Raw genomic sequence first — 25,521 nt, 5'->3', positions numbered from 1 at the left:
CACACAGAGATAAAGCTTGTCCTAAAGCAATCCAAGAGACACCGTGCAGCCTCACGGCATGCCAGGAGATGGCAATCTTGCCTTTCCCACAGCCTGCTGCTCCTCTGCCTCCGAAACCCAGTGGTCGGCCTGTTATTGAAATGTGCAYGGAATAAAGCTATTAAATGGAGCAGATACGCAGATAAGTCCTGTGGGGGGGAAACACCTCTTAAACATTGTTAAATGACGGGGAGGGAGGGAGTTCATTTAGGGCAATACCGCGTATTTGTCCTGCAGCGCATTATCTCCCACGATATTCTCGAATAAACTACAGAAAATTAGAGTGTCGCTGTTATCTGTTTGCTATCTGAGGTAGGATTAGAGGCGTCATGAACTAAGCTTTGAATCAACAATGTTTTATTGGCTCATGTCACTGAAGGCTGGTGGCAAATGAGCTAAATAAGACATCAAGCCATCCTCTTACCCAAGCACCACGCTTGCTACCTCTGATGGAAAGCAATTTGAGCAGTTGCATAGAGAACCGCAGCACTTCTTGAGAGGGAGGGAAAGGAGAAATAATATTGCAGTGCAGTCACCTGGTTTCCCTCTCTTTCCCTTCTAGAAAAGGCAAGGAAAATAACCACAGCTCATTTGTGAATTCAACAGTCAGGCTAGTTAACTTTAAATTTGTTTAATTGCTGGTTTACACTCTTTTTTTTAGAAATACAGATGCCTGCTTACATGTGTATTCATATATGGGTATGTATGGAGTATATATAAATATATGTATACATGCACATGTAAGGATGTATATACACACCCACAAATATTCGTTCATGAATGTCTGTGTGCAAATTTATTTGAGGTTATACACTATATACAAATGTGGATGCACAAAAAATACCCGGCATGGGCATACTTATCCTGGATTTATTTTTGGCTTTTTGAGCTTAAGTTTAAATGAGTTCCAGCATAAAGTAGCTAAAAAGCCATATGAAGACCACAATTTTCAAGGTGAAATAGTAGTGAATCTCCAGTACAGTGCAGTGAATCTACCAAAAATGCTAAGCAGAGCAAATCCAATAGCTACCTAAGAGGAAATGCAGAAATACCTAGGAATTAGCATCTTTGAAAGAGAAAGATAGCCCATCACAAGTGTCTCCCATTCCACCTGACCCCAGAAAACTGGTTTACATTTCCATGCAATAGCCTGCAAGACAAGGGGAGAGTTGGGACACGCTCTCATCTCAACACCCAACTAAGTAATCTATGGTACACTGCTGTTGAAGCAGCAGCTTCGCCAGTAGATGCTCAAAGCTCGTCAAAACAGGAATGAAAAGGGATGGATTTTATAACTTTGAGAGATCTTTGCAAATAATATGACCAACAAGAATGGCTCTGCCAAACCCCAGTGCAAATGTGTTGAGCTGGTCATCTCATCTTACTCAACACCAAATGCAACAAACCTCAGCAAATGATTAGAAGACAATGAGGTCATATTTTTGCRGAGACATCAGCCCCAAGGTTAGACATTCTCCTCTTCATCAGGTAACCAAGTCACATTGCAATTGGACTGTCTTCAAAGGCTCAAAAAGGGAAGGGTGGCCCCAAAATAGCTGCTGTGTCTGAGACCAGGCCGCAGCCACTCCTCCATCACCTGTGCCGAGCTTTACTCAATTTAAGAATGCTGAACCATTCTGAAATTAATGACCTTGGAAATTAATGATCTTGGAAAATAACCTATCTCCCTGCCCTTTCACACCTTTCTCAAGCAACACCTTTTCCATGACACTCTCTCAAGTGCAATACTTCAAGTGTCCAGAAAGAGGATCTTCCCAAAAGAAGCTCTGCTTAGCCCACGGCCTCCCTCCTCTGCGCAAGAGCCAAATGAACCTCGCAATCTGGGAGCAGAGGAAGTGATAAAGCAGCATATTTGCTTTATTCGTCCTTGTTTGAACAGTAGGGAGGCTTGGCCACTTCTCCCTTCCCGGCTGCCTGCCCTCCCAAGTTTCCAAGAAGAAAAGCAACCTGGAGATTTGATTTAACTATTTTTGCCTCTGGCAATTGGTTTGACTTTTCTTCCAAAAATATAGATGAACAAACTTCTCTCATGACAGCAGCCCCCACTGGACTGTCAGTCAGTGTTAATTACTATAGCACTCTGGAAGACACTAGTTCTGCTCTGATTTGTGGCTCCAATGGACATAGCCAACCCTCATTAGCACACGAGAAAGCCCACTGATATTTCGAATAACATTCATATTTTTTACTCTGTTTTTTTTCAAGTGGAAAACAGACAAGGAGCGGTGAGAAAGGAGAGAGACCAAACTATACGGCTAACCTGGGTAGAGATGGAGGCTTTTGATTTTGCACTGATGCCAACTGGATTTTTTCCTGCTGCCTCCCAGGGTTTACTTCCTCCCCTCCTCAAAACCACGCTGGTCTAGTTTAGGATTGAAGAGGAAAAAGGATGCTTCCCCTCTTGCACCCACCTTGGATGGTTTTCTCTCAGAGAAATTGCTCAGAGAAAAACCCTAAACCCATGGACACCCCAGCAGGAAAGTCAGAGAAAACATCTGCCTGATCCTCATTTTTTATGGCAGTGGTRATAAAGTCCAGGCCTCACAAGGAGTTTTGCAACCAACTTCTTTACAGACATAATATCATCCGCCCAATGAAAAGTACCTTCAGGTGAATATGAACATAAGCTACATCTTCCTTACTGTGCTCGCAAGAGGAAAAGGGGTCAGTCTTGCTCCTGAGAACCCAATCCCAAAATGTGATTTTTCTCCTACTTGTGTGTGTTGGGTTTTGTTTGTTTGTTTTGTTTTTTATTTTTTGTCTTCTAATTGTATAAAACCCATTTCATGACACAATAAACTACCAGGAGGACAAAGTCAACTGAACAGCAATAATCATACATAAAACCTATGGCATTAACGTTTAGCTGTTGGTGCTCAGTGAGGCTCATTAAATGGAAGAGAGAGTTTTGGTTCACATTAAATAACCTTTGGTTCTGTGCTTAGAAGAAATGCAGTTGGGCTCTTTCCTCAATAAGATGTCCTTACTTAGTTTTTCTATTACTGTTATCAGAGGGGATCAAAACAGACAGATGCATTTACTGTTTTCCATCAAAAGATAATAAAGAGAAACAGTTTATAAAATCAGATTATATGAAAAATAGCCTAATGATTATAATTTCCAAACCCATTGCTGAATAATGATGTATTCAAGAGTTGTCATCGAATGATGAAAGAAACCTAATATGAAAGATTTTCTCTATGAAGAATGACTACAGATGAATTGCAAAGAGATACAATCCTCTGATAAAGAACAATAAGAGCCTCTAGAACACTTAATAATAGACTACTCAGGATGAATTGAGTATTGCAATAAAAGCCCATAAATTAAAAAGTTTCAAAATGATTTCTGATAAAAGACATGCCAAGGTGAAATAAAAAAAATCCTTGAAATCAACAGATATACTGTCTGCAGCACATTAGGTAATAGAAAATACACTCTATAAACTCAAAATAATTGATTTAAAAAAGAATACTATCGTATCCTACGCACTGAAAGCTTTTGCCTGGACAATCTTTTATGTAAGTCAAATTACAGTATTGACTTACGTGCGCTGAATATGCAGAAAGGTTTGGTCTTTCATGGGGAGCAGAAGTAGATGAATTTCTACCTACAGTTACTCTGCTACAAAGACCCTGGTGCTTGAGCTGACAGCAAGCTCTAAGCTTAGCCAGTCATTCAGGAGTTAAAAAAAAACAGGACTCGGGAGCATTCTGGGACTGGATAGACCAACATGGCTAAGACTACAACATAGCTAAAGACCTGCCTAAAGACACTTACGGAAGAGGAGAATGAAAATACATCTTCATCCATAGGATGGGTTCTTCTGGAGCTCACAGTTAGCCCTGAAAAGGCAGCCCTTGAAAGGGCCTTCAGCAAAGTCATTTCTGCCATTACCTCCTGCCAGACATAGAGACGCTCACTGCCAGTCTGCTCTTTGGATCGGCCGGGCATTCAACACTAAGGTGATGAGTGTGTGGGTACTTCCTCACAATGTTCCGGCTATCCTTTCAGGGTTTCTGAAGGGCCTGGGTGAAATGCATCAAGCCTGGACTTCAGGAAAGGTGTCTTTATTTTGCCCACTCCAGCAAAAGGCACTGTTTCCACCTTGAGTGGTGGTAGACTCTGTTGGCTGCACTGGGAGAGGAGAGCRTGGCTATGGTAGAGGAGACAGGGCTGCAAATCTGGCTTGATGGATGCAGCTCCCTGCAGCCCAGAGCTGATTCCATACGTAAAGAAAATCCGAACTGGGAGTTAAAAATTTGCYTTTACTTCAGCATTTCCTACTAGTCCAGTACGTTCCCATCACAAGACACGTAGACTACCCAAGCACAGCAAGACAGAGCTGCGCCTGGGTTTATTTCCCATGTTCAGCCTCTGGTTCTAACCACAGCTCCAATCTTGGATGCAGTGGGACTGCCATGAGGAATGTTAAAAAAATATACACTTTTAAAATGTTAAAACTTGTCTGAAATGCAGATGGATGTACTTAAAATAGCCATGTTTGCTCACTGCTGCACAGAGAGCTGAGATGATTTATAATAAACTATGCCAGCATATATTATTCATGTTGGAGGCAAGGAAAGGTCTTTGATATGTATCTAAAAAAAAGCTTCAAATCCATAAAAGAGATAAATTTGTATGAATAGTGTCACCAGGAGTACAGATGAGAAACTCTCAGACACATCTTCATATCACATGATGTATTGTAGGACCACTATGCTTATACAATCTGTGCATTAATTTCACTTAAAAGAGAAATTAATTACTGTATCTCTATACAGCATGAGCTAACCCAAGCCTGGGCTGCTCAGGCATGTTGTTAACCTTTCCTTTTCCTTTATTCTGGGACTCTTCCCTATTTACACACTTTTCTACCACCTTCAAGTTAACTGTTTAACTGTTAACTGTTTAACTGTTAACTGAAGTAAAGGTGAGAGGGGCCTGCTTTGTCACACTGTTAGTTGGGATTCAGCACTTGCTTTTCCTTCCACGGGCAGCTAAGATTATATGCACTGCATGCAAACACAGACGTCCAAGAAAATGGATTTGTCTCATGCCCAGCGCCTCCAGGCACCCCCCCTTTTCTGTTGCTTATAAATTCATGACAATATTTGACAGCAATGTTTGGACATGGACAGATGTCCTCTCACAGGGCTGGTGGAAGAGATTACTGCCTGAACAGGTGCAACTCATGGCTTCCCAAGACCTACTGGCGAAGATGTTCGTCTGGATGCTCCCCTTCAGGCAAAAATAGTGCAAGCCTCTCTTTGACATTGCTGAAGCCAAACCAGAAACTACCTGATGCAGCTTGCATGMGCACAGGGGCTCACTCACCACAGCTGCCACCTCCAGGTCTGGCCAACATGCTGCTGCTGGGATCCTCAGGCCCATGGGAAGAAGATCCAAGGTCATGGACCGAGAGACCCATTGGTGGTTCTCTGTTGTCATCAAGTGAGCAATGCTGATTCATTCCAGGCAGAGCTCTGGCCCCATAATGTTTAGCAACAAGATGACTTTAGGCAAAACAAACTCACCAATTACTAATTAACCTAAGAGGTCCCAAATTCCATGTCATTTAATTGGTGGCTGAGGGAAAGGCAGGATTTGTCAAGGACCTCCTCACTCCAGACTGAATTGTTATGGCCCCCCTGTAGGTCTCCTGCCAGCACTAGGATTAGACTGTGACTAATTATGGCTTTATTTCCTTTAATAAAGAAACATCCAAGTGTTCAGTACAATTGCATTAGAAAACAATAATCATAAAGTCTCACACTAAACATCTGCAATTAGAGCATTGACTATTAATTGTGCTAATTAACCTCATACACAGCCCAGCTGGTAAAGCAGACATGTTAAAAAGCATCTCTTTTCAGTAATTATCTAGGCCAAATTGGGCACAGCTTAGCGGTGGTGGAGCTGCTTGACAAATCACCAAGATCTTGCCTGCAYCTGGCCTCAGACGTGGCCAGGTATCACAGAACAATGGTATCACAGGACAATGCTCCCTGAAGGACTGTGGTCCTACAGACCAGCTTTTGGAGGATCACCTCAGGGGACAGAGTGACAGAACTATCCTTCTCAGATTACATCATTAGATAATAAGGACTGAGGGAGAYAGCTAAGTGAGGTAGATTTTGATATTTATTATGGCCGAGTTATTTGATGCTGTGCATTTCTACAGGCCTCTGTTCCAAAACTCTTTGCTTTAGTTTGGTCTAATATTCTTAATCCACATCTTTCTTTGAGGAGAAACACGTGCAATGCATTCCTCTAAAAATAGCTSTTCCCTCCTCTGCAACACTCCTTGGCTTTTTCTTCTTCCTCACTCTCCAAAGAGCCTGCAAGTTGAGGTTCACACCAAGGCTGACCTGAATAGATCCTCGGCATGAGCTGTGAGTCCACAGTATAAGAATCCTCTCCTAGTGGAAAGATCTCAGCCTAGAAGAGTAAAAATACATGTCCTGGAAATAAAAATAAATAAATAAATAAATAATTTTTAAAAAAAAAAAGATAAAAATGCTCTTGGGAGGACTTTTCTAAGAATAGGCATCAGCTTCCAGATCACCTTTTGACATCACACACTAAAACCTATCTTGCAAATTGGGTTTGTAGGGGCTCCCATACCTGACAGTGTTGTTTAGAAACGACCATCCAGCACCAGAGTCAGCTTAAGGCTTGTTCTTCTTCCTTGCAGGTCAACAAGACCTGTGTACCTGACCTAACTTTATGTTTAACCTTACACCTGAACATGAAACTAGCTCTCAAAACCTCTCACAAAGTCAAAGACTAAGGGAAATATAACTGCCCTGGGAATCTTTCTGATACTTTGCATATATGCTTTTCTGTCCTCTTCTATTGTCCTCCATTTTTTGAACAGGAACAATATTGGCTGTTGCAAGTTTTAATCCTGTTTTTTGTTTTTCTTACTCTGCTGCCACTGCTGCAGCTGGTGACACACTTGCATCAAGGGCAGGACGTGCCTGGACTTGGTTGGTAGAGATAACCTGCAGTGTTGTGCCTGGAAAACAGTACAGTGGGGAATAACCACTTGTCTATGTCTGATTAAAAGCAATTATTTATGGAGACAAACTCTGGCCTACAGTACTGGGAAATGGACTGGAGTCCTTACAGAAACCAAGCACCAAGGGAGAAGAACCAGGCCAMGCTATTTTGTTCCAGCACACATATCCACTTAAAAAGGCACCAGAATTATCAGAGACAGGTTTACAGCTTGTGGCATCTTCCCATCTCCACTCTCTCTACAGTCGGTATGGAGAGATACGTCAATGGGGCTATACAAGTAGCCTGTGCATTTGGCATCTCATTTTGGATAAAACAATTGCTATATCAGCCCAGAATAAGTGTATATCTAGTCACTGAGGAAGAACATATCAGGAGAGTCTTTACAGAGCACTGGTCCCTCAGCATCTGCTTTTCAATTTCTCCTCCCCATGCCTTGCTTGTGAAGGATGGGGTACAGATGGCTATTTTGCTTTCCTGACAGGCATCCAATCAGGCCATACACTCTCCAGACTTGGGCTGGGCTCATGCTCGCCAGCACATGGAGTCCCTCTATTGCCTGGGATGCTGAGCACAGCACCAAAGAGATGAGCTCTTAGCAAAGCCATCAGAGAGCATCCAATTTCACTTCCAGAGGATGCATCTACTAGGTTCTTGTGCAGTTATTGCTCTGTCTCTCTCAGACTATTACTRTTTTTAACTTAATGAAAATCCTTTATCCCTCCTTCCAGCGTTCCACCTCTCCACCTATTCCCAGGGTATTCCAAACAATTCAGARAACAGCAAAAGAAAATCCAGGAGATTAAAACCCCAAGCATTTCTATTAATAAAATAGTCATTGTGTTTCGCATGAAAGTAAAACCCTGTTTTACTGGGCGACAAGGGTCTGGGTTAGACAAGAAGGAAGTGTTTGCTAATATTTTCTCCCTGGCTCCAGAAGAATACGTTACTGTCATGTCACCTCTCTGCTGCTTACAAGCCAAGCAGTAGACAGACAATAGCAAAATACAGAGCAAACAGAGAGGCGACAACACATTTGCACCCTGGATTCTGCTTTTTCATGTGCCACTGTCCTTAATTCAGCTTGTAACATGCAGATTTGCTCCCACAAAACAACCCTTTTGCACAATTCCTCCAAATCAAGAGGTACCTTTAGGAATGAATTATCCCCTCCAGCAGGGATTTCTAAGACATTCCCCCTATAGCCATTTCTCAGAGAGCTTCTGACTCTCTTAATTTTGTTTTCTTAACTGTAATATTCATACTTTCCCATCTGTGCCTTATTTTTTAGTCTTTCTTTTCTCCTCCTCCTCTTTTTTTTTTTTTTGACAGCAAATGTAATGCTTTTTTTCCCACCCTTTCTTTGGCCGTGGTCTGTGTGAAGAAAAAATAAACATCCACAGCATCTGAAGTGGCTGCACAGTGGATAAAATCCTGGCTCCCTCGAAACGGGTAGTAAAACACCCATTCATTCCGCCGTACTGCAACTCTCACCCCGTGACTTCAGTGGGACAAACTCACAGGGCACAAAGTTGTTTGTTGTCCCCTAAATGGTCTCATTGTCCATTGTCAAGGCTCTTTCCTGAGCGCTAAATCTCCCCGCTCCYAGCATCGCTCTCGGCCTGTGAGAGGGGGCTCTGAGAGGAAGGACCGTCTTCACAGGCTCCTGGCATCGCTTAGAGCTGAAGGATATTTATCTATCTCTCTAAATATATTTTCTATCCTGCCTGTAAGAGCCATATAAAATTCTCTCTCCTTTTGAGATAGTTTCTTATTGCAGAAATAACATCCAATTTCAGTTTTTTTCTACCAAGGAGGAAAGGGAGGGGATTCTGGCAGTAAAGTCGATGACTTTCTACCTGCACTGCCACCCTGCAACCCTGATGTTTGCCTCCAAATTTTGCATGTCGTATCTGCAGAGAGCGGTGACTTTGCAGGCACCCAGTGTACTTGCAGCAAGCCTGGCAAAGGATGCTGCATTTTACATGCATTTGATTTACTACTTTTCCTCGCTTAATAGAGACTTAACTTACTTAACAGGARATGAAAGCATCTCTGGGGACTTCAGGGAGGCTTTTGCTGGCTGACCCCAAGATGGAGGCAGACACCAGCTCCAGGGTACCGCATCCATGTGCCTGATGGAGGGGAATGAGAGCACTTCCCAAAAAATCAGCTCAGCTGCAGGCATGGTTCTTCTCCACAGCCTCCTGCCTGCTGAGGTCATCAGGCATAAAAGCTCCTTGTCTTTCAGGAATCAGCTCGCTTTCAAGTGTACAGCACTCGATTACTGCAAGACACGATAAATAAAAACATTCTGTGTCAAAGGAGATGATCCACACGGGCCTTTCTTGTGAAATCCCCAAATTTGATTCCACCTAAGAAATCTGGGTATCTGGGAGACATGTTTTCAGCACAGCTGTAGGGGAGTGGGGGTGGAAATTTGTAATTGAGTCATGTTCTCCCTCTCAAATAAATGACATTGGTTTGTGCGGAAAAGGTGTTTGGAGAGAATTCAGGTCTTTTAAATCCCCATTGTAGAGGAGCTGCAGCTGCCACTGCTCTTGGACCCGAAAATGCACCAAGTTGCCACAAGATGTCAGCGGAGATCGCTGCCTAGYTAAAACCCTGCATTAAATGTTCCTTTGGCCTCGAGATGTCATTCCCAACCCTCGACTGAGAGCTAAGGGAGCCTCCCTGTAGAGGCAGGAGGCTTTCAGTTTGCGTTCTCACTTGGGAGAAACCTTCTGCTTCCCCAAGTGCACCTTTCCCCRGTAGTTCCCAGTCTTCCCTTGTCTGCACTGGAAAATCAAGTCCACCCAACTTCCATCCAGGTGGGCAGCATGGCATACCGTCATGGGCAGCAGAAAGACATGATGGTCACCTATCAGCTTCAAAACTCAACTGTAACTGTAACTCGTGACAATTTCAGTAGTTGGTGGTCTTTAAAAATGTTTATGATGGAAGCTTTTGATGGAAGGGCTGTGAAATGATCAATGCTGGGAGATGTTTCATGTACTTAGCCTGAAAGCTTGTCATTTCCATTCCATTCAGTCTTTTCTTTGTTTTCCAATCACCACCTTCCTTTTCCTTTTCATTGTTAACTGCCCTCCCCCAGTGCTCTTGTTTTTAAAGCCCGACATGGCTCAAACTCTGGTTTATCCCAAAGGCTCTGGACACTCTGTGACAGGATACATCTCTGAAGTCCAAACCCACCTTTTAATCCAGCACTCCAGAAAAGCAGGATGCTGGAGGCACTTAATGGGCTTTAGGCACAGACTGTGCCCTCTTGTGCTGTACTGAATCAGCTATTACCCTCCATGCTGTTGTTGGCACAACAATCCTCCCCAGAACATCGTCATGGTCCAAAGCCCATTGTACAAGCCATAAACAAAGGGACAGTCTGTGACAATATTTCCTCTCTGGCTATATTATTACAGGCTGTTCCCTTGCCCGATCTAAACAGCATTTTAAGCAGATACTTCCMAGTCAAAAGCCCATTAGATGGCACTCTTCACTTATAGTGTCAAATGCAAGTGATCTTTGCCAGTATAGGAAAACACGGGACAAGACTTAACTGAAGATACATGGTCACCTGTTGTTCCTGTCTATAGGACAGCTAAACAAAACAGAGGTCCTCCCTGCATAGTCCCAGGGTGAAAACTTTCAGCATCTCTGCACTGCTGAAGGGTCCTCACCTCAAGGTGGGGGAATGGCATCAGTGGAAGTCAGAGGAAACTCATGCAAGAAGACCCTGGACAAAGGGTGACACTCAGTTTTGTGCATCCCAAAAGGAAGTGATGAGAAGTCATGTGTTCCAGATCAGAGCTGATATTTTGCAGAGGAATTTTGGCCATTAAAACACAATGCAACCTCCTCTAAATACTGTATATCTTCATGACATCTGTGTTTGGTCACTCAAAAGTCAAAGCCCTGAAGTCAATCATTATGGCTTTGAGAAAATCTTTATAAAAGACACATGACAGGTATAATAGTTATCTACTCTTGAAAACTTAGGAAGAGAAATAAGAGAAAGTAGAATGTGAGGTACATATATTTAATACCTGGAAAAACTGTATGGTGCCATGAGTGACATCTGAACGTATATGATAAAACAGACCTCAGTGTCAGTTAACTCCRGTCACACAATAGAGCTGACAGGGAAACCACACTGAAGTTCTAGTTTCATGCATGGGAAATTCTGRCATTTTGTTTTACGTGAGGTGTTTGTGTTTTTTCTAGTATTTTTCTCTCAAAAGCTTTAAGAGAAGAGTCAGCTTAAGAACACATGGAAAGAAACAGATGCAAGAGTTGGTTTTGGATGAACAATGAAATGAGGACTTTAGATGGGGGGAAAGATGGTTAGAAAGATGATCAAAAAATATCTACATATCCTTCTGGAACAAAAGGACTTTTTTTTTTTTTTTTTTCCAAAAATAGCTCAGTTTTCACAAAAAGCATGTTTTGGTTGTAAAGCCCTGTCCATGCAGAAAATTTCACTAGGCTTCAAYGAACAAGAATTTTAAGGTTGGGTGACACCTTTTTGGGCAACTGGAATGGCATGAAAGACCACAAACCACAAAGGTTAAGAGAAACCATGAAACAAGTGGGGGAGGGGAAGGGGAAGAAAAAAAAACAAACGGTAAGTACAGAACAATTTTTTTCTTTAATSCACAGGGACTCACTAGGATCCAGCAAGTCACACAGTGCCATTTATCTGTGAACATTCATGAAGACGAGGTCTTTCCTAGAGCTACAATGAGACACCTTGAACAAATAACACATTGAACCCTAAGCTCCCACTGGCACAATGCACCGAATATTTCAAGAACGCACATCTGGCAACTTCTCTTGTATATAAGTTATATCATTTTAACCCTGTTTTATAACTGAGCCATCCACTGGCAACAGTATGTGCAAACCTCATCTGCGCCTGTGCAAGGGAGTCTGGTAGCAATGCAATAAGTTACATTACGGTGGCCATTTCAGTCAGAAAATAAACCTGCTCTCCAAAGCAAACTCGTTATAGCACTACAAAAGCAGCATTGAGAATATAGACCTGTTTATAGAGGGCAGGAATTGAATCAAATTGTGCTGACTTTTCCATGCAGAAAGCCATCGGGATCCAGGATTTAAATGCAAACAATCTCCTAGACAGTAAAACAGCATCTTGAGTTATTAAGGAGGAATATAGCTTTATAAAGCATGTAATGTACTACAGATCATTGAGGATATCAGACCTGACTGCAGTAGAAGTCACACTAACCTCCTGGAAGGTATAGGGATACTTTAAAAGCTGTTGCACACCACTAGAGCAAAAAGTTCAGCAGTAATTGAGAGACACTAGATCTAGTATCAATTTTCTTCTAATTAAATGGGGAAGGGCAGGTTCTGGGTAACACATCTTGTTCCCTCTTTTTCCCTACTCTCGGCCCGCATTTGGCAGACAGATGCAGGAATGGGCCAGAGCCCACTGCAGAGCAACGTGGCTGGAGACTYGCACTCAGATCGTCGTGCCGTAATGCGTCTGACAACATTACATTCTGATCCAGCTCTCCACATAACCTTCAATTTATTTCTAAGCCCCTGTGTTTATTTAACCGAATCTGCCTCCCATCATTGGGAGCAGGAGCACTCAACCTTTAAACAGCCCAAGAGCCACTTCAACATCCAACAGCCGCAAAGAGCTCCCGAGACAGAGTCACAAAAGAAACTAGTGTATTATACTTCGAAGGCTGAAACACATGAAACAACTTTGTTAGCCCTCATTGGGGCACCATCAAAACACCTCCGCAGCAGCCTGCACAGCTCTTCCTAGAGCTCGAGAAGGGGTGTTTCAAGGCTGGGGTCAGCATTGTTTCCCATCCTGGAGCATCTGGACACTCTTGCACAAGCATGCCAGCAAAACACAGCAAGACATGCCAGCCCATGAAGAGCGTGTGAGACTCAAGAGGCTCTGGGTGGATCCAGAGTTACAGCAGGAGCTGGACAGAGAAATGAAGGGCAGAGGTAGGGAGCGCTGGGGAGAAGTGAATGGAGTTAGTTATTCAACAATATTTTCTCCTTCCTTGATTTTTGCAAGTAAGATGGAGACGAGCATGTGATTTCTGCAGCTGGATGGCTTCATAGGGTTTGGGGCTTTGTTCACTGCAGCCTTGGACAAGTGACTCTTTGTGTTTTGGGACATTAACCCATCCTTTGCTCTGTTACAGCTCTGATCTTGAAGTGCATGCATAGAGGACTAGCGGCAACTGCTGGCTCCTGGCTCTGCTGTGCAGACACCAAACCATGGAGATGAACCACAACATCACTTTCTTCCTCCTTGACAGCAGTCCAGAGTGCTATTTCTTCAAGCATTTCTGTGCATCCTCACTCATATCCTTGCAAGTTATTCCTCCAGTAAAAATAGTCTCCTTTCCCTGACTCTTTCCATTGGCTACTTTATATTTCCTGGTTATAAGAATAACACAAGCCACAAGTCAGGCTTGGTCTGAGTAAAAGCCGCCCTCCTGGTGGGATGCCATGGCCAAGCTGCTTCAGACAGATACCAGTGCCTCATCATCTGAATCCGCCAGCAGGATTTAGTTCCACAGCCAAGATTCAGACCTGCAGTTTGTCCATGTTGTGCTCGAGTGTTCCCTCAAATGGTACAAGTCCAAGCCTTGGCATTTTGACAGGACCCATCAGGATTTAAGTAGTTTCCTGCTACACTTCCTAAGAACATAGAGCCATGAAGACCGGAGGATGCCCCTCACAAAAGGGCAACTTTCTATGAGGAGATATCCCCAGATGCCTTCCAAAGGATGTGGGGTGAATACTGCTGCTTTGGTCATCATGATCAATGCCTTCGTTCTYAGAGGCGAGAAAAGAAATGAGAAAACTTGGGCAAAGAGCTGTGACAAAGCTGTTCATCCCTGTCTGTGCACTTCCCCCCCTAGAGAACAACACACAAATGATTTCATATTGTTTTTTCATTGAATTCACTGTGGTTCTGTGTTGGCTTTGTGAGTTCATCATACACTCTTTAGAAACTTAATAGAAATTATATGGGAAAAAAAACCTTGGCTTGGTTTTCTGTTTACTGTTTCCAGGCAGAATGAAAACGTTTAAATGCTAAGTCACTTGACACTTGCAACCTCAGTTATGCACTTGCTTTACTTTTTTTTGTAGTTACAAGGGTTGGTGAATATATTTAAAGCTCTTCAATTCACTTAAGTTGAGAAAGAGATGCTGCATATTCAGTGAAATGCCACAGTTGTGACATGTTCCATATTCTCCACTGTGTTAAGTCTCTTCATTTATTCTTTTACAGACAGTCACAGAATTTATTCTGTTATGAATAAAAATTATGTCTGATGTCCTTCAGAAAATAATGTAGGGCTTTTGACTGAATACGGGAAGTTCAAGGAAAATATCCCAGGTGTTCAGGACATGAAGAACTAGTCATTGAACCTCATCCATTGAGCTGTCATCTACTTTTTCTGCTTGCATGTTGTACTCACTGCTCTAGACAGGCATCTTTTACCTTAATGAATAAAGATTAGCGTCTCGGAACCTCTTGTCTGGCAAATGTCAGTACCATGCACTAAGTGATGTAAGCTGCCATATCCTGTCAAAAATAATAATGATCTCTGCAGGCCACATTCTTCATGGTCCCACACAAGTTGCCCAGTGAAATCAATGAAGCTACATGGCCATATAATAGTGAAGAAACTGACTTGGCTTGCTGCTTTGCTTCAAAGAGCTGGATTTTTACACTATAACAAAATCATGGGTTGGTTTGTTTCTTTAAGCGAATCTAAAAGCCTAGCAGAGCCTTTCAGGTTTCCTGACRTTTCTGGGCAGAGGTGCAAGTCAGCCATACTGCACTTTCACCAGGTATACCTCTTACCTACRGTTTGAATCTAAGGCTACCCAAAAATAAGACTCACCAGAAAACAGTAGCAAGAAGGCCTTCCTAAGACTGTGGTAAATCGGGCAGCATATTGCATGACACCAATTACTATTATGTTTGTCAGGTCAACAAACATCCAGCAAACAATTAAAAATGGACTAACATAAACCCATTTCCTCAAAATGAAGGGAGATCACACTCCTTTATCAAGTATTCAACTGGAAAGGGCTGGCTTCCATGGGAGGGAGACAAAAGAAAAGTGCTCCCCCTTATAAAAGGATAATCAATCCCCCTAACAGAGTGGGGAAAGTGCTCCTTTCTCACACCATAGAGATCAAAACATGGACATGATTTTCTGCAGCCAACAGCAGTGGTCACACACCCACCCCACCATGTCCAATCCCAGGGCTCCTAAGCTGCAGGCCAAATAATCCTAAACGCAGATACTGGAAAAAATGGGAGGAAACTGATTTTGGGATAGCTGAAATTCAGCCAAAAGCCTTTCAAATGTGAAAAGATGTGAACTAAAAAAGTGCAGGACTTRTGTGTCTCTGTAAAGGTCAAGACAAGTATTGGAATCCTCCATTAAGGACATGCAGGATGAAACAGTACMCAGATATCTTTAAGCATGGACCAGCTTAAATCAAGAAAATATGGCACTTGTAAATGCATTTAAAATTTTATGGTCCTTCAAACTATTTGTAAACTTAACATGATAATATACTTCTGTCCTGAGTTAAAATAGCTCAGGTGAAGGCTGATTATTGTATTAATCTGAAATACATATACATAGACTCTTGCTGAACAACAGGATAAAAATGGGGATATAGATATGTTTTTCTGTCTCACAATACTTTTTTTTTTTTCCTTCTATTGTCAACATCATTGTTGATCCTGAAATTATAGTGTCTGAGAAGTTATTCAACAGGAGATGTTCAACATAAGAAGAGCTTCAGAAATAACAACAAGAACATTTAAATAGACCCAGAGATTATAGAGGGTAAAATACAAAAATGACTCCAAGCAGCTCATTTGGTTTCATTCCACTACATTTCAGTGTTATCTGCAAATGGGAGAAAGAAAAATCCCAAATTGGTTAGSTACTATTTTTAATAGAGAAGAGGAGGGGGAAAAAAAAAGCCTCTATCTTCTTCACAGCCTATTAATTACCCTTAGATTATAACACAGGTCAGGCATTCAGTATTCAGCTAAAYCACCAGTGAAAAGCTTTATCAGCTTACCTGTATCTCCACTCCATAGAAGAGCTTGGCTTATGCAGAAGACTAGAACAGAATTTCCCTTATATATCTCAGCAGGGTTCCTGTTTGTTTATTTTTGGTGAGTTTTGGGTGTTTTTTTTCTCCTTTTAAATGATTTTTTTTTTTTTTTTTTTTATTTTAAAGACCAGCTTGATGATTTTCTTAACAGGAGAATAGGCTATATACCTTCCCCTTCCCACACTTCCCAACAGCTCCAGTGAGTGTTGAATTTGATTCAGGTGCTCTAAGAGCTAAATGAATTTGATTCAGGTGCTCTAAAAACTCCATGGCCAATGTGGTTATGGTAAGCCCTAAAGATCAAGCTGGTTTTGTGAGGATGTCTTATATGCTTTTGACCAGAAGCCAGGCAGTAGGGGACAAAGGAGAGTCTCTTTTCATGGCCTCWTTTCCACTTGATGTCCTATTACAGGAGGGAACAGTTCATCCAGAATACCCCAAATGTCCCTGTTATCTCACCACTGCATGTAGTTTTGGCCTTATTGAGACCACCATGTCCTCTAGAAAAAGCCCTTGAAGCCTGGACCTGGCAACATCTTTCACCCAAAATACATCTCAGAGAGGCTGTTCTCTCCATGAGCCTCTGCTGCTTTTCTCCAAGCAACACCAAGGTAGCGAGCTGAGCAAGATTTATAAGACTGATTAGCATCTGCAGACACCCAGCATAAAGCATTTTAGAGATACTAAATTTTCTGAGGAAACCTAAATCAAAGGTGCCAATCTGGCTGATTTTCAGCAAACAGCAGTTTTCTACTCTCTGGTTCTGCTCTGCATCTTACTTGAATCAGATTTTTTGAGACTCAAGAATACCCTCCAATCTGCAGTGGGGAAAGGAATCAGACTCATGCTATTTGCGTGAATAATATTTTGCGATAAGTAAATCTTTTGGGTTTACTTCCAATTATTTTTTTTTTAACTTCAAGCTTTTATCTTAAAGAGAATCAACGTTTCCCTGTCTTTGAAGAGCAGAACCCTCCTGATATTCATTACTTGACTCAGCTGTTCACTCAGGTCTCTTCCTTTGATGAAAAACTTCAGTTTACAGACAGCATTTGGCATCCTGATTAGCACATAATGTGACCTACTATTGGAATAAATGGGGTATGTAATGCTATCTCATAAGCAAAAGAGTTTTGACTTAGTTGTACTAAGAAGAAAGCGGGAAAAAAACCTACCCTGAAGCATTTTTATCTAAAAAATATACTTATTTGGAGGAAAAAAAAAAAAGTGGGCACTTTCTCCTTACCATCTTGCTTTAGATAAAAGAAGGCTCACATCACAGCGCATAGTCTGGACAAAGCCAACCAATTTATTATCTTATTTCCATCATGCTTGAGAATTATACGCCTAAGTCTTGGGAAAATCAATAGGGACATCTCTACTACAAGAAAACTCAAAGTTACACCAAGAGGAATACTGATCTAAGTCTTTACTACTATTGTAGCAAAATATATGGTCAGCAATGGCCACAGTAATGTTATTAGTGTCAATGAATACATAAACAATAAGCACACAATGGCTTGAGTTCAAGTATCTAGAAGAAGCATTGCAAGTTCTTCCAACAATCAGCGATCCCAGCAGCTTCACATTTCTAGCTTGCAATTCCACCCTAGATCTGATTCTGCGAACTGGGCAGCAACAGCCATGATGTCTCATGATACAATCCAACCAAACCTGCACTGGGARCTCTGGTGTTTGGTCATTCATGCTCTAGCAGGGAAACAGGGTCATCATGAACCGACCTTGCTGATGAGTTCCCCAGCGGTGCTTCATATCCACAAGTCTGAAACTGAAAAAAAAAAATAAATAAAAGGAGATATTTATCTATAAAGATCAATAGCAACAAATACCTCTCACATACGTGCCACCTACCTGCACAGACAAAACTCATGCCTAACTTCACCAGCATAACTCCTGGGACATCTTGATTGAAAGAAGCAGGGAACACCAGAGACAGCCTACTAGCTACATAAGCCACATCACAGTTCACAGTAATAGGAAAGTTTATGAGAGAGCAGGATAAACAGTCAGACACACCATTAGCAAGCCATATCTTTACCTTGCTTTCCATTACCTGCTTTTCATTATCATTATTTCTCATCTCTCTAAGGAAAAGAGTAGCYTAGGCAACTAAAATTAAGATAATCAGGTACCTAAAGTTAAGTTAATCCCTACCCACCCCATGTAGGGTTTAAATAGCTCTCAAGAGGGCCCTTGATGAATGAAACCTGCTGAACTTTGTGCTCATGGCAAGTCCCTTAGATAGTCTTCACATRGAGGTCCTCATCTTTGCCAAATCCCATTGGTGGTATTATAAATCCCAGACCCTTCTGTTTACATACTTCCTTCTGTRTGCAGATCATGCTCTCCATAACATCCCACACCCTCCACAAATGATCTTTCTTTCCAACCAGTTGATGCACAGTTTTGTTTTAGGTTTTCTCAGTGGAAGCAATAGCTATTCTTCTCTTCCTCCTCACTACAGTTTTGCTTCTGCCCATTTCTCTGTCTCCAGTGAAGCAAATCTATCCATCAAAGGCAATTTCTTCTTCCCCTTGCAGAACCCCACAGTGATTCACTGCTAAGGTGAATTACCCAATCAGCTACCAGACAGGTCCAGAGGAGAAGGATATGCAGAAGTCTTATACTTTGCCCCTGAGGCTGCTTAGTATTTGCAAACCCCAACTTTTCCATATCTGTGTTTTCCCTCCCTCTTTCTCTGGACATCCCTGCTGCCTCCTTTTGCATTGCCGAACTCTGAAACTTCTCTTCCATGATTTCTACCAAGCAGAATTTTCTACATAARCACCTTCAACTGAGTACCCAGTGGGTACCCGGGACAGACATACACTCTTTTCATCACCAGATTTATATCCAGTTTCCAAGGAAACTAAAGGAAACAGGCTGCAAACCTACAAAAYCTACAAAAACAACTTCAAATGATGTTTTTTGTATTGTCTTTAATATTGTGATTTTGCATGTGTCACAGGCAGGTCCTTGAAGTATATTGATCCTGTAACCTGCTGCTTTGGCTGTTGTTTCTCCATTRCATGAAAGTGAACTGAGCAGTAGAAGTGACTGTAACGCTTGGTAATTACTGCTTCCACTGTTACTAGGATTTTGTTTAGAAGGGAAAATAATTCTTCACCAGCCTGAATAACATCGTCATTGATGGTGGGCAAGTACATCTGGAAAGCATGTGAGAAAACAGATGAAAAAAATGTATTAAGCAGAAATTTTTGTGAACTTCCAGAATTTCATGGGGCTGCAGTATAGCTGCATCTTTTTGCCACGAAATTGTGCTTCCACCCGGTTTATAGKGGATAATACTGGATGACATCCTCTCCTGGGACACATCATTGAGAAGTCACTGAAATGGATGATGTTGGTCTTACCAGCTAAAGAATCCAGCTGAGCTGGCCACTCCTGCAACCTCTATTTTAATGACAGCAATAAACACAACCCATGTGAAAAAAAAAAATAGACGTATCACTCAACAGATCTTTACAGCTTAGGGAGAAATCAGGAGGACTGACTTTACTGGAGATGTTGGTTGAGGTGACTAAAAAGGCATCTTCTCTCATACATTCAACAGGATCATTGGCAGAAATACTGCCCGGCTGCAAATATAAGCCCAAATACCACATTCCAAGATCCCAGCCATGCTTCCCAATATCCCTGCTGAAGTTTGACAGCAGCAACATCCCTACCAAACAAACTTACTGATCCTTACTGACATGCGTGCCGCAGTTGTTCCCTTCATCCTCTCCTGCCAACATACTGTGTTGGTGTCTTGGCGTCTGGATGAATGATTGATTGATATGACACCTGCGATACGCTGCGTTATGCTCCTTATCTGCGGCTTCCTGGTGGGCTCATATGCTGCTGGCAAGGTTTAGGACATCCATATCACTTCCTTTCTATTATTTTGTTTTCTGTTTGTTTGTTTGTTTTGTTTTTGTTTGGAACTGTTGTTTTTGTTTTGAACTGGAGGGGATTTATACACACTTACCAATCTGTCCCAACTGGTCAGACTATGCTGGAAAGACTCCTCTATTCCCACTGTCCAAGGGAAAAAAAATAGTGGTGAGGATTAGCAGACTGATCCCTGTTTTCATGGCAGGTCCACTGAAAGATAAATCCTCCTCAAAAATCTTCCAGAGGTATTCTTATTCAAATATTATGATGACAAGTGTCATAAGGAAAAAAAAAAAGAAATGGGTGCTCATAGAAAGACCAAGATAAGCTATAGAGAAAGGACTGCAAGCAGAAAAGGWTTTATTTAGAAGAGAGAAGAAAGTCAGTGACAGTGGGAGGAAGCATTATCTATTTAACTATGAGGCCCRAGCCTCATGAAAAGGTCTGTGACTGCACCATGGACCTTCACTTRGAAAGTCTGGAAATTATTGCTTTGTGTGACCATATTCCCAAGGTTTATTTGTCTGGTGGAAATTTTCTTTGCAGTGCTCCACATGCTCTGTATTTTTGTATGCTGTAGTACAGGTCTAGCCTTGTACTTATTCCCTTTTGTATCCATCCTCTGCTTTGTTCCTCTTTCATGCTGGAGATAAACTCCATTAACCTCTTTGAAGATCTTCAGTACTGACTTTAAATTCACATTGTGTGGTATGGTCTTCCCCAAGGCCATTGCTTTACATTGCCTTTAAACCCACCATGTCAGCAGCTTCTCCATCACTGCATGCAGGAGATAACAGTTAGCATTGGATCAGGAGGACCAAGCAGATTGAGACCTCTTGTTCTTGAGAACCCTGACAGTGGTCTGTGCAACTCCAGAAATAAAAGTGTGGCTTGACAGAGTCCAAGTTACCAGCTAGCCAACATAGGAGCCTTTTCTACCTTTCTTCCACCTGAAGAGCTGAAGAGGACTTCCTTGAAGGATATAATACAATACAATACAATACAATACAATACAATATAATATAATATAATATAATATAATAGTCCTTCTCTGGACTTAGCACTTTAGTTCTGCAGTCATGGGAGTAGCCCAAGGTGTCCTAGTGCTACTGGAGCTCTGGACTGCTTAGCCTCAGCTGTTAGAGGACCTGAGAGGCAAAGCCATAGACCTGGGGCCCATGCAAGAGTAACTAGCAAGGGCCCAAATCTTAGGACTGGAAGAGTCCTTTGCAACAGTCGGGCAAGTCACAGAGTCCCCAGACTTTGTGCCCAACTGCCCAGGCAGTAGCACACGCAGAGCTCCACCAGCAACCTCCACTCTGCCTCAGCTTCTGCTTAGGTCTGTGCAAGGTCCAGCTGCTGCTCCCCAACATATGAGTCTGCCTTGCCCCCACTTAAAAAAAAAAAAAAAGGAAATGCAGAATCAAGGATCGATACATACTTCCAAACCAAGTCTGGCCAAAAGGAGCATCTTTCATCTATCTACCTCATCATCAGCTTCATCTTTCTCCCCGCTGCTTCTAACCAGAAGAAACATTATATAAACAACCAGACAGGAGGTGGAGTGCAAATCCAGTCTTCAGGAGTCAGGTTTTATGCTGCCAGATTGCTGTGTGTGCTTAAATCAGCAGTGACAACCTGCGGCCATCTGTCAACCACAGGTGTGTACACTCCATGGATATGCCAGAAGAGATAGTCTTCCCCTGACTCCTCAAATATACTGGTCGTCTGACTCAAAGTGCTGGGCAGTTGTTTTTAAAGCAGCATGCAAATGTGCTTCCTCAAGTCAGCAAGAGCCATGCCAAGCTGGTGACAGAGAGGAGTTTTCCCCTTTTTCAATGGAAGTAAGAAAGAAGAACAAGCAAAAGCTTGTCAACCCAGCATACAGGTGCCTTGTGGCCTCCCAGATCCAGGTCCCATGTATGCTGATGCCTGCTGAAAGGTCTTGTAAAGTGAATATTCATTACTCTCCTCTCCTCCTACACTTCAAAACCACTGAAGGTTTGTTTTAAGAAATCATTTGTACCTTCTTTGCTTCCACGGGGGTGTTTTATTCCTCTTCACATCCCAAGTTACCTGCGTTGTCTTATTTTCCGCCCCTATCACTTCCAAATACTCCACAACCAAACTACCAACATTTTCTGTTCCGAAACTGGCCTCTCCAGCTGAAGAAGAGCCTGCATCTCGTCTCCTCCACTTTGTGGACCAAGGCTCTGCTCTTGCCAGAGCAACTGGGAATAAATAAATAAATATATATTTTTAAAAAAAAATGTATTTTTTCATCGTGTCATGGTCTCATGTTCAAAGAGAGGAAAGACTCAACCACTTCTGATCATCTCATCTTCATCAGACTTGCAGCTGGCCTGTCTTCTTGGGACATATCACCACAAATAGACAAGCAGGTGATAAGGAGTCAGTCACTCTTGACAGAAGTCAAAGAGATCCCTAGGACAGGAGTGTCCCGCAAAAGCCACTGCCCTGGGGACGGTCCACAAGGACCCTGGGATARTGCAGTCTAAACCACATTGTGGTGACCAGGGTGGCCAAAATACAGCTCTTGGTTGCCTAGAGCACTGAAGTGAGGTTCCCCAGGAGACAGCTCTGCAATGTGCTCTCCAGCCTTCTTCAGTTYGCCCCAGCTCCTGGCCTCGGAGGTGGACTCCTCTGTCCAAGAGCACCTCATGTGTGCTCAAGGCTCAAGCCCTCCCTTCCACAGCTCCATCTGCTACTAAAACCCACAGTCCCTCTCAGATTTCACCCAGGCTGTTGTTTGCTCGCACCTGGTCTCCTCTGGAGTTCAGAGGAACTGTACCTGCTCTTGGCTGAAGCACAATGTGTCATAACACCAAATGCCAGATAAACACCTCAATTTTGTTCTTGTCTTCTACCAGGGAGGGGGCAGTTGGCCTCTTTTTAAATTCCTTCACATTTATGAGAAGGAGTAGGTCTGGGAGTATGCAGTGTGGAAATATATTCCTTCGGTCAGAGAAAATCTCATTTTTACTTTATCCTACTCTGTCAACAGCCCCTGAGCATCACAAGTCCAGGGCTATCACTTAAGGTTGCTCCTTAAAATGAAAGGAAAATTCCTTACAGGATKTAGGCACCTCCTAAAAATGTTTGGATTCACTTCCCTGCTCTGCCCAGCTTGTGTAGCTGTTGCTGGATCTAGGTCAAGTCTAATCAGAGGGCACCTACAGGTGCAGACTGTYCCTTGCAGTCCCTGCCAAAGATCCTGCCTCTAGAAAATACTTGAGCCATCCCTCTGCACCTGCCAAAACTGAAATATCTGCAAGGGCACATCATCAGCCTCCATGCATGGTCCCACCTCCAACTCCATSTCTTCATCCATCTCTTCACAGTCTCACTTGGCCATTATCCCTAAGGTCCTTTTTCCTCCCCACCCTTTGACCTTCTCACCTGCCCCCAAATCCAGCTGTTGCAGTTCACATTTCTCCCATGCTCCTCCTGTTTCAGTGTCATTTGAACCCCTGTGAGGCAGGAAAGGAAGGAGCTGCAGCAGAGTCCTCTCCCATCGCCCACGGTCCAGGCAGGTTCAAGTATGTTTGGAAACTCTCATGAGTTCGTGCTACTTCTGCTCTTAGAGAGGTGTATAGCCAAACATATATGTTAGACACAAATCTGTGCTTTTTTTTTTTTTTTTTTTTTTGGTTGGTTTGTTGGTTGTTTCTTTTTTCTTGGGGTTGCTGTTAAGCCACATCTGAGACATCCAGGCAGTAGCTCTGCTGAAGTTGTTGTTGTGGAGGCTGAAGTCTTCTCCGGTGTATAAATAGAGCTCACTATTCACACCCCTCTTTTTGTGTGGACAACAGGATACCCTTTCTTCTAATTCGTCTCTCCAGAGCAGCAAAATAGGCACATTTTTTTTCGTCAAAACACTACAAGTTCAGAAAASTTATCCATAGTACAGAACAAGATCTTTATTGATTATTATAGAGATGGATTGCCTTATCTGGATGGTTGCCCTGATAGGATTGATCGCAACCAAGGATATTTAGCCAAGAGAGATCTGCCTGAGACCCTGAAGGCTTTCATGGAAAAGTCCAAGTGCTTTCCAAAATGGTGGGAGATGAGGAGAATTTAAATACGAGAAGCAAGAGCTCAAGTAGAAACATCCCTGTGACCTTATTGCTAATCCGAGAAGTGACCAGTGACTTTCATTCAAGGAGACTTGGTGCTCCTTCCGAGGGAGAAAAGACAGGGAGACGCTTTCCTGGGATTTGATCTATTTTTCCTGATTTGAGCATACCCTGACAGTTATTTCATTCGCAGACCCATGGTTTAAAATGAAGTGGGGTCCAGTTTGCCTTGCATGTGGCTTTGCCCTCCCAGGTGGCAACCTGAGCCGCAACGGAGAGCACTGCGAGTGAGGCGTACATGAAGGGAAGGAGAAGAACTAGATTGGAAGGGCAAAGGGATATGGGAGTCAAATGCCAAGAAAACTCTGGTTGGTTGCAGCACTTTCATATTTCCTCATCCACAYGGGGATTTGCACCCTTTGCAGAGGCCTCTTCTCATCCCTCCCATCTAGAGAAATTGGGTCTCAATCCAACCCTCCTCCAAGTCCATCGCCTTTTCTTCTCCCCCCAAAGCATGTAAATAACTATAATTATTATTTTATTATTGCTAATAATAATAATAATAATAATAATAAAGAAAATCAAAAATTCGGAGGGAAAGGGAACTGCAGCTGGAGTTAGCTGTGGAAACCCAGCTCTAATCTCCCGCAAACCCCCACTATCAAAGCCCGGATCAGCATATCTAATGTAAACGCGCTTTCACACATAAATAACGTGCCACATCTGGCTCGCCGGGTTTTACAGCGTCTTGGTTACCGAGCGATTTATGGAGCGGCCCGCGCCGGGACGGGCGAAGCCGACACCGCGGCCGCGGGGCGGAGCGGGGCGGGAGGTGTGAAGGAGGCGCCGGGGCCGGGAGGGGGGGATGGAGGAAGATGCGAGGGGTGAAGGGGAGGCGGTGGGGAAGGGAACAAGTGCGGGGGCTTCGGACAGCGCTGGGGGACACGGCGGCCCGGAGCTCTCCGCACCCGCGGGGCAGGGGGGCGGCGGGAGGGAGGGCTCTGCCCGCGCGGGTTTGGGAGCGGCGCGGCAGGGGGGGCTCAGCCGCAGGGCCGGGTCCAGGCTTAAAAGAGCCACGCAGGAACCGTCGTGTTTGCGCTCGGAGCCACTTTATTGCCGGCCACCATATGGCCGGCGCGGCGCGGCGCGTCACCCGCCGGGGAGGGGAGCAAACACGCGGCGCGATGTAAAGGCGGCGGCGGGAGCGGCCGCGCGGCACCGCCGCGGAGACAATGCGAGGGGCGCGGAGCCT

The 25,521-nt window shown here is 43.2% G+C and overlaps 2 long non-coding RNA genes across 2 annotated transcripts; both read right to left on the bottom strand.

The window, feature by feature from the left end:
* Positions 1-5,776: 5,776 nt before the first annotated feature.
* LOC112947215 lies at positions 5,777-16,337 on the bottom strand. Its single transcript, XR_003249368.1, has 3 exons — positions 16,216-16,337; positions 9,117-9,370; positions 5,777-6,501 (listed from the first exon to the last, which is right to left on the bottom strand). It is a non-coding gene; the product is annotated as an uncharacterized LOC112947215 (long non-coding RNA).
* A 1,594-nt stretch (positions 16,338-17,931) lies between these two features.
* LOC112947218 lies at positions 17,932-18,391 on the bottom strand. The gene is made up of 3 exons (XR_003249370.1): positions 18,326-18,391; positions 18,124-18,216; positions 17,932-18,040 (listed from the first exon to the last, which is right to left on the bottom strand). It is a non-coding gene; the product is annotated as an uncharacterized LOC112947218 (long non-coding RNA).
* Positions 18,392-25,521: the final 7,130 nt, after the last annotated feature.

The sequence above is a fragment of the Nothoprocta perdicaria genome, unplaced genomic scaffold, assembly GCF_003342845.1.
Source record: "Nothoprocta perdicaria isolate Ctin4 unplaced genomic scaffold, notPer1 scaffold_224, whole genome shotgun sequence".
Lineage (NCBI taxonomy): Eukaryota > Metazoa > Chordata > Aves > Tinamiformes > Tinamidae > Nothoprocta > Nothoprocta perdicaria.
This window is presented reverse-complemented; position numbering and strand designations above follow the sequence as displayed.